Source organism: Ascaphus truei, chromosome 1, assembly GCF_040206685.1.
Source record: "Ascaphus truei isolate aAscTru1 chromosome 1, aAscTru1.hap1, whole genome shotgun sequence".
Classification (NCBI taxonomy): domain Eukaryota; kingdom Metazoa; phylum Chordata; class Amphibia; order Anura; family Ascaphidae; genus Ascaphus; species Ascaphus truei.
The window spans coordinates 347,650,007-347,665,920 of NC_134483.1; positions in this window are offsets into that span (position 1 = coordinate 347,650,007).

A 15,914-nucleotide genomic window follows, 5' to 3' on the forward strand; every position below is an offset into this window, starting at 1 on the left:
GCAGACTTAACATTGGCTGAGGAGGGGGAGAAAGGTGACTCACACGGACTACTTTCTGAAATCTTCTCCCTGAAGCTGCTGATTTTAGCATACAAAAGACTCTTTGCAAGAGAAAAAGCAGCTTCCTAATGGATTTTTGCTGTTTTAAAAGAAATCCACGTAGCATACAGCTAAGCTCTGTAGTACACGTTCCAACATCTAAAGGATGTGTAATAAATGGAAAGAGTGTGGACACTCATTTAAAAAAAAGCATAATCTACTTTTGAAAGAAATTAGTAATTAATGAAAACAACACTTCTTATTCAGGAAAAAATTAACTGCTGGGTGCATTGTAAGATCTATTGACCAAAATAGGATATTTTTAACTCACTGAGTATGACAAGAAGAACTGTCTCACTTCTCAAAACTTGATAAAAAGATAATGTTTCCATGAACACTTTTTTTTTTTATCCTTTTCTACATCTGACAAATATCCTTAATACAAACTGGAAAGGGTTAAGACAAAGGTGCATGCATGGTTTTTGCTTATACAATGCTAGAAGAGTCCATTAATTCAGCAGAGTATATTGTCTTATGGTATATCTTACATATGAAAGTTACCTTTAGTAAAATTGCCCTGGTGCAATAATGCATATCAGGCATAATGCACCCTGTGCTCTTTATTGTCTGCTTTCTGTGAGAAGATTAATATGATTCTGAGGCTCATAAAGTAATCGGCACACTCAATCAATAAAATGTGGGATTGTACTTTTGAAAAAAAAGTATGCATGAGGTCAAATCTTACTCCTGCTTTAAACACTATACCATGACGATTCATTAAAGCAGCAGGAAGCTTTGAGGTCTGCCAATTATTTCCCCATGGCTTGTCTGACTGCTGCTTTACAACGCAGCACTGCCTAGGCAACACCAGTCAGAGGGGATGTCAGACCAAAGGAGGATGAAAAAAATGTTGAATTCTCAAGGAAGCAGGCTGAGAGACCTTTAAGACAAAGAAAAACATGTAAACATTGCCCTACATGAATTAAGAGAGAAGCTGATTAAATTTCAACGTCTGAAAGGTGCTAGCTAGCATTTTGCTGGTACTGTAACAAGGCTGATGCTCTTTGTTTGATGCAATACTTCTCTGAAACAGTACAAGATAGTGTAACATAGTGTTAATATCCCTATTTCAAACCTGAATGTTTACGTATGCGGTGAAGAATAATTTGGCTAAAAAGCAATATGAGTGACTAAACTGGGATATCATATCTGTACCTGGTAAAATATTTTGGGGGGATTTTTTGTGACGGTAGCCCAGAGAGAGCATACCTGAGAATCATGATAATAAATACTAACCACCTGCACTGTGAACATGTCACAACCTGATATACAGTATTTATATTACTATTACATTTTCTTGATTAAACACAATTCTGATGGGGTAATTAATGCATTTATTGGCAATGCGCTGCTTGCCTCAATAGCAACCAGGGGGTTAAACTGCAGAAGACTTAACAAGGCCAACCCGTGTTTACACTTTTCATAATGCGCGGGTCACTTGGATATCACAAGTTTTATTTTGAGGTTAACATGCCCTGAGGTACCCTCTTTCCAATTCCACATATTTAAAAATAATACACTGGATATTGGTTTAATAATGATCAAGTTATGTCACCTTTGTATTCTTATTGTAATAAACCACAAAAATGTCATCGCTAAAGGAAGACATGCAGGTCCACCTTCTATCACGTAAATGTTTATTTCCTGTAAATTATCAGACTCGCATAAATTAATTATAACTTGCCTAAAATAACATCTCCCTTCGGTAAAACACCATTTCCTACATAACTGGTGTATGAAATAAACATCACAAAATCACCTTGAAGGCAATGGGAGTTTATGTCTGGGATAAATCAGGTGGTATTTTTTGCACTATTCTTGCACCAGGGAGACATTTAGAAAAACATGATTCCATATTGTGCATTTAGAAATGTTATCTGACTCACTAATGACCACAGCTGTAACAGGAGACATCAACATTTTACACAGAATTTCAAAGACTTCCAATAGGAGATATTGGCACCGCACATTAACACATAACTTCATATTATAATGGTAATAAACATATGTTGGTATTTATATTGCATTTTTAAACACCATCAAATATTTACATAATCCTGTACACTTGTTTCTAAAATAACTCTAAACAACGGCAATTTAGTTTAGAAGTTGGGTCACATTTAACAGTTGCACTTGAAAGATAGCATTGCTCCACCTGTAGGTTTATTCAAGAAGGCCACAAAACGATTCCATTAACACAAAAGATATATAAATGCAAAGGGAATGAAGAACTAAGTAAAGTAGCAGTTGTGTCCGAAAGACTTTCAGTACGTTTGTATGAGTAATGGATTTGAAATAATGACTCGCTTCATTTTTATCCATTGTAATTTATTCATACCCCCAGTGTATTTATGGATACATAGAAGTATTATTGCTATTCAAAGCAAAGTAACTTCAGATTACTGTGAGCCCACTTAAACTAGGGTTGTTTGGATTCATTTGAGCCATATCACAGACCGGAATAAGTATACAAATGTATACGAGATGAAGCAACAGATGAACTTTTCAAGTGATTTATTTGTTTGCTCCATTTGACAATTGGTCTGAGGGTGATAGCCAGAAGAAAAGTGCAGCGAGATTCCTAGTTGCTTGCTGTAGACCCATCAAAACTTTGAGATAAATTGGGAGCCCTATCTGACACAATGACATGGGGGACCCCATAGACGGAACACCTCCTTAATAAATATTTCGGACAGTTTGAGAGCATTGGGTAGACCCTTGAGGGGTATGAAGTGGGCCTGCTTACAAAAAGCGATCGATTACCACCAGAATGGTGTTCCGAACTTTGGACAGGTAGTTTCACGATGAAGTCCATGGAGAGATGAGTCCATGGGCGATCTGGGATTGGGAGCGATTGTAGCAAGCTAGGAGGTCTGTTACAGGGCGTCTTGTTCTGGGCACAGGTGGGACATGTGGAGACAAATCCCGTTATGTCCTTGCGCATGCCTGGCCACCAAAAGGTCTGTTCCAGGAGATCAATGGTTCTTTTAGTGCCCTGATGTCCGGAGCTTTTAGACTAATGCCCCCATTCCAGTACCTTTCTACGATAAGGTGGTGTGGTGAAGAGATATCCCTCTGGGACTTGAGGACCTTCTGGAACATCGGACTGGCTTAGTACAATGTCTTCCAAGGAATCAAAATGTATTGGCGGACATTATGCATGAAGGAGGGAGTATGGTTTCCTCTTGATCCTCGGACTTGTCGTCTACTAGAAATTGACGGGAAAAAGCGCCTGCCTTCACTTTTTAGAACCGGGTAGATAAGAAATAACGAAATTGAAGTGAGAGAAGAAAAGAGACCATCTTGCTTGTCGCGACCCCAAGCGGCAAGCACCTTCAATTTAGAGAAGGTTCTTATGATCAGTGAGAATGGTAACCGGAATTTCGGTACCCTCAAGTAAATGCCTCCATTCCTCCAAAGCCATTTTGGTGGCTAACAGTTCATGATTGCCTACATCGTAGTTCTGTTCGGCAGACGAGAATATTTTAGAAAAGAAGGCACAAGAGTGCAATTTATCTTGTGGAGACTTTCTTTGGGATAGCCCTGCCCCGGCCGTGACATCAGAAGCATCTACCTCCAGGGTAAAAGACAGTCCTGGATCGGGTGTACGAGTACCAGAGCTGAGACAAAGGCATTTTTCAATTTTTCGAAAGCGTGGATGGCGTCATGAGAGTACAGCTCAGCGCCGGCACCTTTCTGCGTTAAGGCCGTAATGGGTGCCACCACGGAGGAAAAGTTCTGAATGAACCTATGATAGTAGTTGGCTAATCCCAGGAACCTTTGTATGGCTTCCAGTGTTGTGGGTTGAGGCCAATCCAATACTGCTTTCACTTTGGTAGGGTCCATTGCTAGGCCGGTGTGTGAGATGATATAGTCTAGGAAAGACGTTATGGTCTGGTGAAATTGACACCTCTCCAATTTTGCGAACAGGCGATTCTCCCGGAGATGTTGGAATACCTATTTGACATTGCCAGGATGGTCACGTATGGTTTTGGAGAATATTATGCTGTCATCCAAATACACAGTGACATATTGGTCGAGGAGATCCCTAAAAACGTCATTGACAAAATCTTGGAAGACTGCGGGAGCGTTACAAAGGCCGAAAGGCATGACCAGGTACTCGAAATGGCCGTTCTGAGTATTAAAGGCCGTCTTCCACTCATCTCCCTGTCAGATTCTTACCAGGTTGTCAGCTCCCCGTAAATCCAATTTGGTGAAAATGGTGGAACCTTATAGCCTGTCAAAAAGTTCGGTAATAAGGGGTAAATGGTACTGATTCTTGATGGTTATTTTATTAAGCCCCCTATAGTCTATACACGGTCTGAGAGAGCCGTCCTTCTACACGAAGAAAAACCCTGTATGTGCCGGGGACGAGGATTTCTGAATAAAACCTCTCTAAAGATTCTCCTGGATATACTCTTTCATGGCTTTGTTCTCTGGATGAGATAAAGAGTAGGAATATCCTCGCGCAGGAACGGAACCGGGTAATAGGTTGATGGGACAATCGAATGACTGGTGGGGAAGGCAACTCCTCGGATTAAGCCTTATTGAAGACATCCTGGAATTCAGAATAAATCTTGGTTAGAAGAGAGGTTACCTGTTCAGGTACGGAGGTCCCGCATAGGGTTTTGGATGGTAAGGAGCAATTCTGGGAGCAGTAGGGGCTCCATAGAAGCGATTGCGCCTCGGTCCAGTCGATCCGAGGGTATGCCTCTGAACCTACGGAAGTCCCAGAGTGACGTCCACGATAGGTGTATGAATGACGTCTAACTGGATTGACTTGGTGTGGTCCTCTCCGGTCTATAGTTCAAAGGGGACAATTTGGAGAGAAATGAAAGCGGGTTGCAAGGGATGTCCATCAATAGCTTCCAGGCCGACTGGTTGACTTTTGCGCACCAGAGGAATCTTACCCTTTTCCGCAAATCCTTGGTCAATTAAATTTCCCCTGACCCAGAGTCCAGAAAGGCCAGATTAGTAGCCTTGAAGGCATCGCCTGTTAAGGTGATGGGGATCAAAAGTCTGGTTGACCTTTGGGGCGGATAAGCAGGCATAGTTCCCAGAGAGGTCCTCCTGGTCTGCGATTGGCGTTTCCCAACTTGTAGGGACAGACGAGTGCCTCGTGCCCAGCATTACCGCAATACAGGCAGTCAGGCATCACGTCTGCGCTTTTTCTCTCCGATCGACAATTTGTTGCCTGCGAGCTGCATGGGTTCCTCCGGAAGCGGAGGTTTGGGGGACCCTGCGTAGGAGCTGTGAGGAGACTGCATACCTGGCTTGAGTTGTGCTCTCTCGTCTCTTCTCTCCTGTAGCCTTAGGCTGAGTCCCTGCTGGTGCTGATCACGCTATGCACTTGGTGCTTAGTACACTTACCTCTGTGAATGGGAATCCTCCCGTTCACTCTCACGCTGTGTGCGTGCGCTCATGTGCGTACACGCATGCTCTCCCAAGCTTTGTGTTTGGGGAGACAGGAGAGCTCTACTTTCGAGCCCAGAGCAGGGTCATGTGACCCTGCTCTGACCAATGGGAAGAGAGGGGACGGGTTATAATGTCCTGTCACTATACACCAAACACAAACATGGAATTTAGCAGAGAGAAGTGGAAGGGGGAGGGAACGGACTGAGAGGGGGTGAGGGGGCAAACGTACTGAGATGGGGGAGGGGGAAAATGGACAGAGGGGGGAGGGGGCAATGGACTATGGGGAGGAGGCAAACGGACTGAGAGGAGGGAGGGGCAAATAGACTGAGATGGGGTGAGGGGGAAAACGGACTGAGAGGGGGCAAACGACTATGGGGGGAGGGGGCAAACGGACTGAGAGGGGTGAGGGGGCAAACAGACTGAGAGGGAGGAGGGGCAAAAGTACTGAGAGGTGGGGGGGAAACAGACTGAGAGGGGGGGGGGACAGACTGAGAGGGGGGGAAACGGACTGAGAGGGGGGGAACAGACTGAGAGGGGGCAAATGGACTTAGGGGGTGGCAAATGGACTGAGAGGGGGACAAACAGATTAAGAGGGGGGAAACGGACTGGGGGGGCAAATGGACAGAGAGAAGGGGGGCATACGGAGTGAGAGGGGGAAAACGGAGTGAGTGAGGGGGCAAATGGACTGAGGGGGGTAAACGGAGTGAGGGCAAACAGAGTGAGAGAGGGGGCAAACAGAGTGAGGGGGCAAACAGAGTGAGAGAGGGGCAAACGGAGTGAGGGAGCAAACGGAGTGAGAGAGGGGGCAAACGGAGTGAGAGAGGGGGCAAATGGAGTGAGGGGGCAAACGGAATGAGTGAGGGGGTAAATGGAGTGAGGCGGGCAAACGGAGTGAGAGAGGGGGAAAACAGAGTGAGGGGGCAAACAGAGTGAGGGGGGGCAAACAGAGTGAGGGGGGCCAGAAGAGAGCGCAGGGGGGTGGGGGGGTGGGAGAGAGCGCATGGGGGGCCGGGAGAGAGCGCAGGGGGGGACCGGGAGAGAGTGCAGGGGGGGACCGGGAGAGAGTGCAGGGGGGGCGGGAGAGAGCATGGGGGGGAGAGTGCAGTGGGGGCGGGAGAGGGCGCGGGGGGAGAGAGAGCAATTAGGGGGAGAGAGAGAGAGCAATAGGAGGAGAGAGAGCAATGGGGAGGAGAGAGAGCAATGGGGGTGGGAGAGAGAGCAATGGGGGGTGGGAGAGAGAGAGCAATGGGGGAAAGAGAGAGCAATGTGGGGAGAGAGAGAGCAATGGGGGAGAGAGAGAAATGTGGGGGAGAGAGAGCAATGGGGGGGAGAGAGCAATGGGGGGAAAGAGAGGAGGGAAGGAAGGGAGAGAGAGGAGGGAAGGGGGCGAGAGAGGAGGTAAGGGAGGGAGAGGAGGAGGGGGGGAGAGGAGGGAAGGGGGGAGAGAGAGAGGAGGGAAGGGGGGAGAGAGTAGAGGGGGGAGAGAGGAGGGAAGGGGGAGACAGTAGGGAAGGGGGAGAGAGGAGGGAAGGGGGGGAGTGGAGGGAAGGGGGGAGAGACCAGGGGGAGAGCGGGGGAGAGAGCAGGGGGGAGAGAGGAGGGAAGGGGGGAGAGAGGAGGGTAGGGGGGAGAGAGTAGGAGAGGGGGAGAGAGTAGGAGAGGGGGAGATATAGCAGGGAAGGGGGGAGAGGAGGGGATGGGAGAGGAGGGAAGGGGGGAGAGGAGGGATGGGGGAGAGATAAAATGGAGACCCAGATACAGAGAGAGACACACACACACACACACACACACACACACACACACACAGAGAAACACATACAAAAAGACACACAGAGAGAGACATAGACAGAGACACACACACAGAGAGACACACACACACAAAGACACAGAGAGAGAGAGAGACATACACAGAGAGACACAGACAGAGACACACACACACACACAGAGACATAGAGACACTTACAGACACAGAGACAGCCCCTATACAGCCAATGACACGCCCCCTCCTGTAATAGCCACGCCCCCTCCTGTAATAGCCACACCCCTCCGCTCCTGCTCTAAAAAAATTGCAGGACACCGATCGCTCATGCTTGGAGAGCTGGTGATGTCACCGCTCTCAAGCATGAGCGAGCTCAGTGGCAGCGGGGTCGCAGCCTTAAGTTCACTCGCATGCATAGCCCAATGAGCTCCTCAAGCTTTGTGGGACATTCCTGTGCAGCGAGTTCATCTTTAAGATTCTCTGAGAGTCCTTGCCAGAATGCCGCCATCAATGCCTGATTGTTCTTGCCAGTCTCAGCCGCTATGGTCCAAAATTCGATCGCATACTGTGCCACAGGGCAGCTGCCTTGGGACATATGAAACAAAGATGAAGCAGCTGTTACCTTGCGCCTAGGTGTGTCAAATACTCTGCACAATTCCATGATGAAGTGGACTATGTCGCCCATGAGGTTCGGCCTTTGTTCCCAGATGGGCGAAGCCCAGGCAAGGCTTCGTCCACTAGCAGCGATATGATATAGGCCACCTTAGACTGCTGGGAAAGAAAGCGAGATGGCATCAATTTGACTGGATATCACATTGATTTTGTAACCCACGACAGCCAAGCGGATCGCCACCGTAGCGGTTGGGCGTAGGGAGTTAGGGTTCGGAGGCTGCATTTATAGGCATGGCTGCTGGGGCAGAAACCTCTGATGGGAGAGGATCAGTAGGGATACGTGGTGCCTGATTAGTCATACTTTGTACAGTCCGTTACTGTGGAGTTACTCCATCCGCTGACTGAGTGTAAGTTCAAGACTCGACCCACCTCAGTGGGGTCCATGTTTGTGGGGCTGAGCATACTGTAACGAATGCTCACCACAATCAAGATGGGACCACAAGGCTGAGGTAGGGATGTTGGTAACCACTGAGCGGCGGTGAATGAAAATCCATTCTCTCCAATGAAAGAAAACCCTTTCATCCATTCATTATTGATTTCCTCGTTACGCCCCTCCGGAGGGCTATAAAAACCTCATAGTTAGTACTCAATCTTACCTCTCCTACCCTGAAGAAGCGGGATCTAATCAATAAATAACAATTAACTAAAAATAAGAAACAAATATTCAAAACATTACAATTAAAAACAAGAATTTGTCAAAAAATGCATTGCCTGTCACTGTATTTATCTACTGTATAGCCCGAAATGGGCATAGATAAACACATTGGCAGTCAATGGGCAAACTAAACAAAAAACCAGCATAAAAAAAACAGGCATAAAAAACAGAATTCGAAAAAACAAGCATCAAAAAACACAAAAAAAACTAAGCAGGAAAAAAATAATGAAAAAAACAAGAATAAAAAAACACAATTAAAAATCAAAAACAAGAATCCAAAAAAACACAATAAAAAAAAACAAGAATAAAAAATACAAAACAGGAACCTCTTGACAGTCAACGCAATGATCTCAACAGCCGATAAGTCCATCTTCTTCTTTCTCTTCCTTCTTCTTTATTCTTCCTTCCTTCTTCCTTCTTCATCTGTATCTTCATCTGTCCTTTGTAATCCACTGTATTCCAATAGGGTGATGTTGTCCCATCGTCTTCTGAAAATAAAATGAGACAGGACAATGCCTTATATAAGACCTGTGACGTCATATTTTAGGGTCAGATGATACAGCTCAAATCGGATTGGATGCTGTACCATGTGACAGGGTTCCTTTTTTTTTTAAGGATGTGACGTCATCTTCAAGGGAAGTAAGTCACATCCTTTAAAAGAAAACATGGCTACCGTTACATGGTACTAGATCCAATCGGATTGTGAGATTTACCACGTGGTACACTCACAATCCGTTTGGTTCCAGTACCATGTGATGGCAGCCATTTTTTTTAAAGGATGTGACATCATTCCTTAAATATGATGTCACATTCTTTAAAAAAATGGAACATGGTACATGGTACTTCAACCAATCGGATTGGGGATGTGATGCTTCTCATGGTATATCTCACAATCCATTGGTTGTAGTACCATATGACATTTTTTTTCAAGGATGTGACATAACTCCCTTGAAGATGACATCACATCCTTAAAAAAAAAAAAAGGACCCGTCACATGGTAGAGCATCCAATCTGATTGGATCTGTACCTTCTGACCCTAAAATATGACATCACAGGCTTTAAGTAAGGCCTGGTCTGTCTCATTTTAGCTTAAAAAGCCGATGGAACAACATCCGCCCTATTGGATTACAGTGGATTACAAAAAACAGATGAAGATACAGCTGAAGATAGAATAAAGAAGATGAAGATAAAGAAGATGGATTTACCGGCTGTTGAGAATCATTGTGTTGACTGTCAAGAGGTTCCTGTTTTGCTGATGGACTCGGAATCGGAGATTGAAGAAAAAAAAACATTGATTGTATTTTTTTTAATGTGTATTTTTGATTCTTGGTTTTTTTAATTGTGTTTTTTATATTCTTTGCATTTTTTTGCTGCTTGTTTTTTCTAATTCTGTTTTTTTATGCTTGTTTTTTTAAAAATTGTAATTTTTTTTATACTGTTTTTGTTTAGGTTGCCCAATGACTGCCAATTTGTTTATCTATGCGAATTTCAGTTAAATACAGTGACAGGCAATGCATTTTTTGGCCAAATGCTTGTTTTTAACTGTTATGTTTTTATATTTGTTTCTTGTTTTTAGTTAATTGTTATGTATTTGTAGGGCTTGTTTTTATTTAATTTTTGTGTTATTTAGGTGCTTGGTTTATATAATAGTTGTGTTGTTTAGGTGATTGGTTTATTTAATTTTGTTGTTGTTTAGGTGATTGTTTTTTTTAAATTATTGTTGTGTTGTTAAGGTGCTTGTTTTTTTTTATTATTGTGTTGCTGTATTTATTTTTTAAGTTACCCATTGACTACTATAGTGGCTAATCATGCCCATATTATATAGACATAGTGTACCAATCATGTGCCAATAAATGGGTAGAGGGTGGGGTATTTCCCCCTGGTAGGGTGGTTAGGCTTCCAGGGTGGGTAATGGGAGAGGGGGTTAACCTCAGTACTATAGCGGTCACTAACCGCTAATGTGATTAAGAGGTTATGGGCCATTCGTTTGTATTTTTATTGTACTGTTGATGTCCACGGAGGACATGGACGGGGAGGACGGTGATGAGGATGGCCTTCATCCAAGCAGGTGTAAATAGAAGTTTTATTTACTTTATGCTGGCTGGATAATTTTTTATTTTTAATGGCAATTGAGCTATTATCCAGATCTGGATAGTAGTAATTTTGCCCATTACTGTACTATATGTGTTAGGGGCGGGGGGTTGTTAGGGGTAGAGGAGGTGGGTAGAAGGTTTTTTTTTTTTTTAAATGTTTGTTGTGGGTAGAGGGATTGGGTGAAGGGGGTAGTTGCCCCAGGTTGGGTGGTTAGGCCTCTCGAGTAGGTAGCGGGGGTGGTTAACCCCTGCATTACCATAGCGGTTCCCACCGGTATGGTAGTGAAGGGGTTACCTCCTTCCACAATGTTCTTGGCAGGCCTAACCTCTCACCCATGGTAACTACCCCATTCATCCACCTCCTCTTCCCCCAATAAACTGGTTTACTAATGTTTAACGCCTTCATTGCCTTAGCAGGTAGTCGCTAAGATAATGAAGCTGTTTTTATTTACATTTTAATACTAGTGTGCAGGAGCAGAGGTCTCCGGAGCTGAACCGCATTAATTTCAGGTTTGTGGACCCCCTGCTTCCCGAGTTATGGGGTGCCAGTATCCCCATGCAATGTTTAAATCACCCAGGTCACATGACCGGGACATATTAATGTGTGGAGATACCTGCACCCCATACCGGGGCCTGTATCTCAGGAAGCAGGAGGTCTCCGGACCTGAAATTAATGCTGTTCAGCTCGTGAGACCCCCTCTCCTACACACTAGTATTCAAATTTAAATAAAAACACTGTGATAGCCTGTGAGAGCTGTGCAGGGAGAGGCGGCTCTATCTTTGCAGCTCAGATTACGAGAAAATCGCAGGGGGAGAAATTAGAAAAAAGCTGAGATCACATTGCTGCTACGCTGCGCGTATTGGCATTTTCCTACCTCACGGTTTGAGATGGTTTCAGATTCTTTCTGAATCAAATGACAAACCGTTCGATGGGTCATGCCAAACTGTTCGAGATAACATCAAAGTCATCAAAGCTACCTGAATATGCCCCTTAAAGTCAGAAGGAATGGAGGCATCATATCAGAATGATAAGGAATGTAACAAAAGTTGCAAAAGGCAATCAGATTAGCAAAAATGGAAAATGAAAAAAGGATTGCAATAAAAAGCAAGATCAGCCGTAAAAAGTTATTTAAGTACCTTAATAATAAAAAATAGAAAATAAAATATAGGACCCTTTCAGTGTGAGATAGGCAGGCAAATTATTGGAGATAAGAAAAGAGCAGAGGTATTAAACAAATTCTTGGCCTCTGTATTTAACAGGGAAGAATCAATTGCAATAATAGTGCCACAGGAGTAAGCTACAACCTCTATATTAACGAACAATTGGTTTAATGAGAAATAAGTTCATAGGTGGCTTTATCAAATGAAAATAAATAAGGCTTGTGGCCAGGATGGTTTTACATGCAAGGATACTTCAGTAATAGCCAAAACATTACATTTATTATTCAAGAACTCTATTACCACATGATCAGTCTCACATGATTTGTTTATAGCAGACATGGTGCCTATATTTAAAAAGGGAGCTCAATCACAACCTGGGAATTACAGACCTGTAAGCCTGACATGAATAGTGGGAAAGCTACTTAAAGGCTTAGTATGGGATAATATTTAGGAATACCTTATGGATAACAAAATTATTAGTAATCGTCAGCATGGATTTTTGAAGGATAGGTCATGTCAAACTAACCTTATTAGTTTCTTTGAGGAGGTAAGTAGGAATTTAGACCAGGGTAATGCAGTTGATGTGATTTACTTAGATTTAGCCAAGGCTTTTAATACGGTTCCACACAAGGTTAGTGTACAAAATAAAGCAAATTGGACTCTGTAAAAATATTTGCACCTGGATTGGAAACTGGTTGAAGGATAGACAACAGAGAGTTATCATAAATTGAAAATTTTCAGGTTGGGATAAAGTAGTGAGTGGAGTACCTCAGGAATCGGTACTGGTACCCCTGCTTTTTAACTTGTTTATTAATGACCTTGAGGTTGGCACCGAGAGCAAAGTCTCCATCTTTGTGATAACACTAAATTGTGTAAGGGAGTAGAATCAGTCCAGAATGTAATTTACAAATTAAATGGGGATAACTTAGGGAAATCCTTGATGGAGAAGGATTTAGGAGTTCTTGTTGACAGCAGGCTTAGCAATAGTGTCCAAAGTCATGCAGTAGCTGCAAAGGCAAACAAGATCTTATCTTGCATTAAAAAGGGTATGGATGGAAGGGAATAAACATAATTATGCCCCTCTATAAAGCATTATTAAGACCACTGCTTCAATATGGAGAACATTTTGGGCACCACTACATAAAAAAGACATTATGAACCTAGAAAAAGTGTGAGAAGAGCCACTAAATGAATAAAGGGGATGGGAAATCTGAATTACGAGGCGAGGCTAGCTAAATTAGATTTGTTTGTATTATAAAAGAGGCGTCTAGAGGGGATATGATAACTATGTACAAATATATTTGGGGGCAATACAATGAGTTTTCAAAACAACTATTCTTCCCAAGGGCAGTGCAAACGACACAGGGGCATACCTTAAGGTTGGAGGAAAGGAGATTTCACCAGCAACAAAGGAAAGGGTTCTTTACAGTAAGGGCAGTTAAAATGTAGAATTCATTACCCATGGAGACTGTGATGGCAGATACAATAGATATCTTCAAAAAAAGGTTGGACATCTTTTTAGAAATATAAGGTATACAGAGATATACCAAATAAGTTAACATCGGAAGTTTATTTATCCAGGGTGCAATCTGATGGCCAATATTTTTCTCTTTATGAGATATCATTAGATGATATTTCACTGGAGTTTGTTTGCCTTCCTATGGATCAATATCCTGTAAATTCAAAATTTAGGATTTGTATCTGTCATCTAAATTTAGCTTACAGTAGGTTGAAATTGATGGAAATATGTATTTTTTTCAATTTCATTTACTATGTAACTATGTAACTTTGACCCATGGTGATAGCTAATTTTACACATCTCTAATTCAAACTATGAAACGTCTATGGAAAGAAAAAAAGTTGTAGTTGATGTAGCTGGGATCCCCTGGGCCACCATTTGTTGTTGTGGTGGGGTGGGAGAGTACCGCAGTACAGGGAACGCTCCGATAGCGGAGGTTCCGCGCAGAGGGAGCCGCCATGTTGAAGGTTGGCGCAGGCGCAGGACCGGCCCGGCAGGAGGTTGCGCATGCGCGGGCATAGTTGCGAAAGCCCGCGAAGGAGGAGAGCTCTGATAGGAAGGGAGGCCCGGGAACTACAGGTCCCAGCAGCCCCACGGATCCCGTGATGCGCGAGGACCAATCAGGCATTAGGAAGGGAGGAAAAGGAGTCGAGGGGCACGCACGTTGTTCAGAGCTAGCGGGAGGAGGAAGGAGAAGGAGCTCTGGTGTAGGGAGGCATTCAGCCCCTACCTAGGCCTTATACCCAGGCCCAGTTGGCCCTGAGCCTCAGTAGTGTGAAGCTGAGATAGGGACTGGCCCTAGATAGGTTCCGGTACCCTTACTGTGTACGTGATCGCTAACAGAGACATTTCCTATTCAGCGAGAGGTCTGGGCTCAGACCCTGCTGCCGTGCTGCTGCGCGTCTGGGTGGGATCGCCCCGGACACTTACGGCCGATGTCATCTCGGCCCCACACCGATCCTTTGTGAAGACTGTTGCAGGACTGGGTACTGGAGTGCCCGGCAGGTAATACTACAAGTGCACCAACTGTATCACCATTTATTCAGGACACAATGGCTGCGCAGTCACACATATAGGTTCATTGTCTCACTTGAGGGTGGGGAAATAGATTGGACGAGGGAACTGGACACGGGGTGGGATCACCCGGTGAAGGAGGGAAGTGAGCGTCCTGCGAGACACAGTGTATAGTGTCTCCTCTAGAGAGGGACACTTGTTGATGAGAGAGAGATGTTACGCAATTCCGTTCATGCTAGTAAAGTTATTTGGTTGGTTATATTGCTGTGTGTGTGTGTTGATGTACATAAGTGTCCTGCGAAGAACCACTTCCCCTCTGGCGGAAGCTGTCGCAAGTATCAAGTATTGCGCGTGCCCAAGGCTCTCCGTGGCAGAGGCTTAGGCCCTGTGAGCCTACAGGTTATACAGCATACGGTGGCGGTCTGTGTTCTCTAGGAAACAGGGCTACATTTGGAGGCGCTGCTGAGATCTTAGACCTGGGGTGCCCCTCGAGCAAACAAATACCGCCACCATGGCCCTTCCCTTGCGTCAGAGAGTATGCGACTGGGCACGGCAAATGCAAACACCCGCCGCGTAGTGGCGGTGACCCAAGTACCCATGGCCCTACCTTTAGAGAGATTGAAAATGGCCCTATTACAACTACCGGGTTTTGCCAAAGCCTGCCTGGTAGATGTTCTCATAGACCAAGACGCTAAGTGGAACACGTTGCTAGTAGATTGCCGGCGAGATCTAGTAGTCCTCGAACCGGCAGTTCCTCAATATCTGCAGCTTCCCAACTCCCCGCCCGGCGGAAGCCCCTTTGTCTACCCACTCCGAGACCCCCCCTGTGGAGGGACTGGGTGACGACGGCCCAACTCTCACCTCTGCTCACTACCCCGTTAGCGAAGCGGGCAGCTGTCAGTCAGGATTTAGCTATCCAGGGTCTAGCGTATCCGAAGAAGCGGGGTTGCGTAGTGACATGCTGCAGAAACTAAATGATAAGATGGAACGGTTAACCACCCCACCCAGTTTACCTCCGTTAGTAGAAGCGCTCACCCTGGCCACGCATTCCCAGAACTACAGGAAATTGAAGGCCTTCTCTGGGACTCTACCTATACCCATGGGGGAAGATGGGATAGACCCCTGGAAGGAGCACACTCGGGGGTAATGGAAGAATGGTCACGTACGGACGTCGTGAAACGTCAACGTCTCATGGAGTGCTTGAGACCCCCGGCGTCCACCCTGATCAGCATTCACCGAGAACAGTATCCCGACCTGACCTCTCGGATGATGATCGAGTTCCTCGTCGAGGCCTACAGCGTAACCGAGGATGATGGGGCCTTGTGGGCCAAATACTATGCCATCAACCAAAAAGATGGAGAAGACTTATCTGCTTACATCCACCGCATGCAAATTTCATTAGGTCCCCTGCTACACCATAAGTACGTGACAGCCTCACAGATGGATGAATACCTCCGCAAACAATACCTACGGGGATCCAGTCCTAGTCACCCTATTGCGAACATGACCCACGATAACCTCACTCGA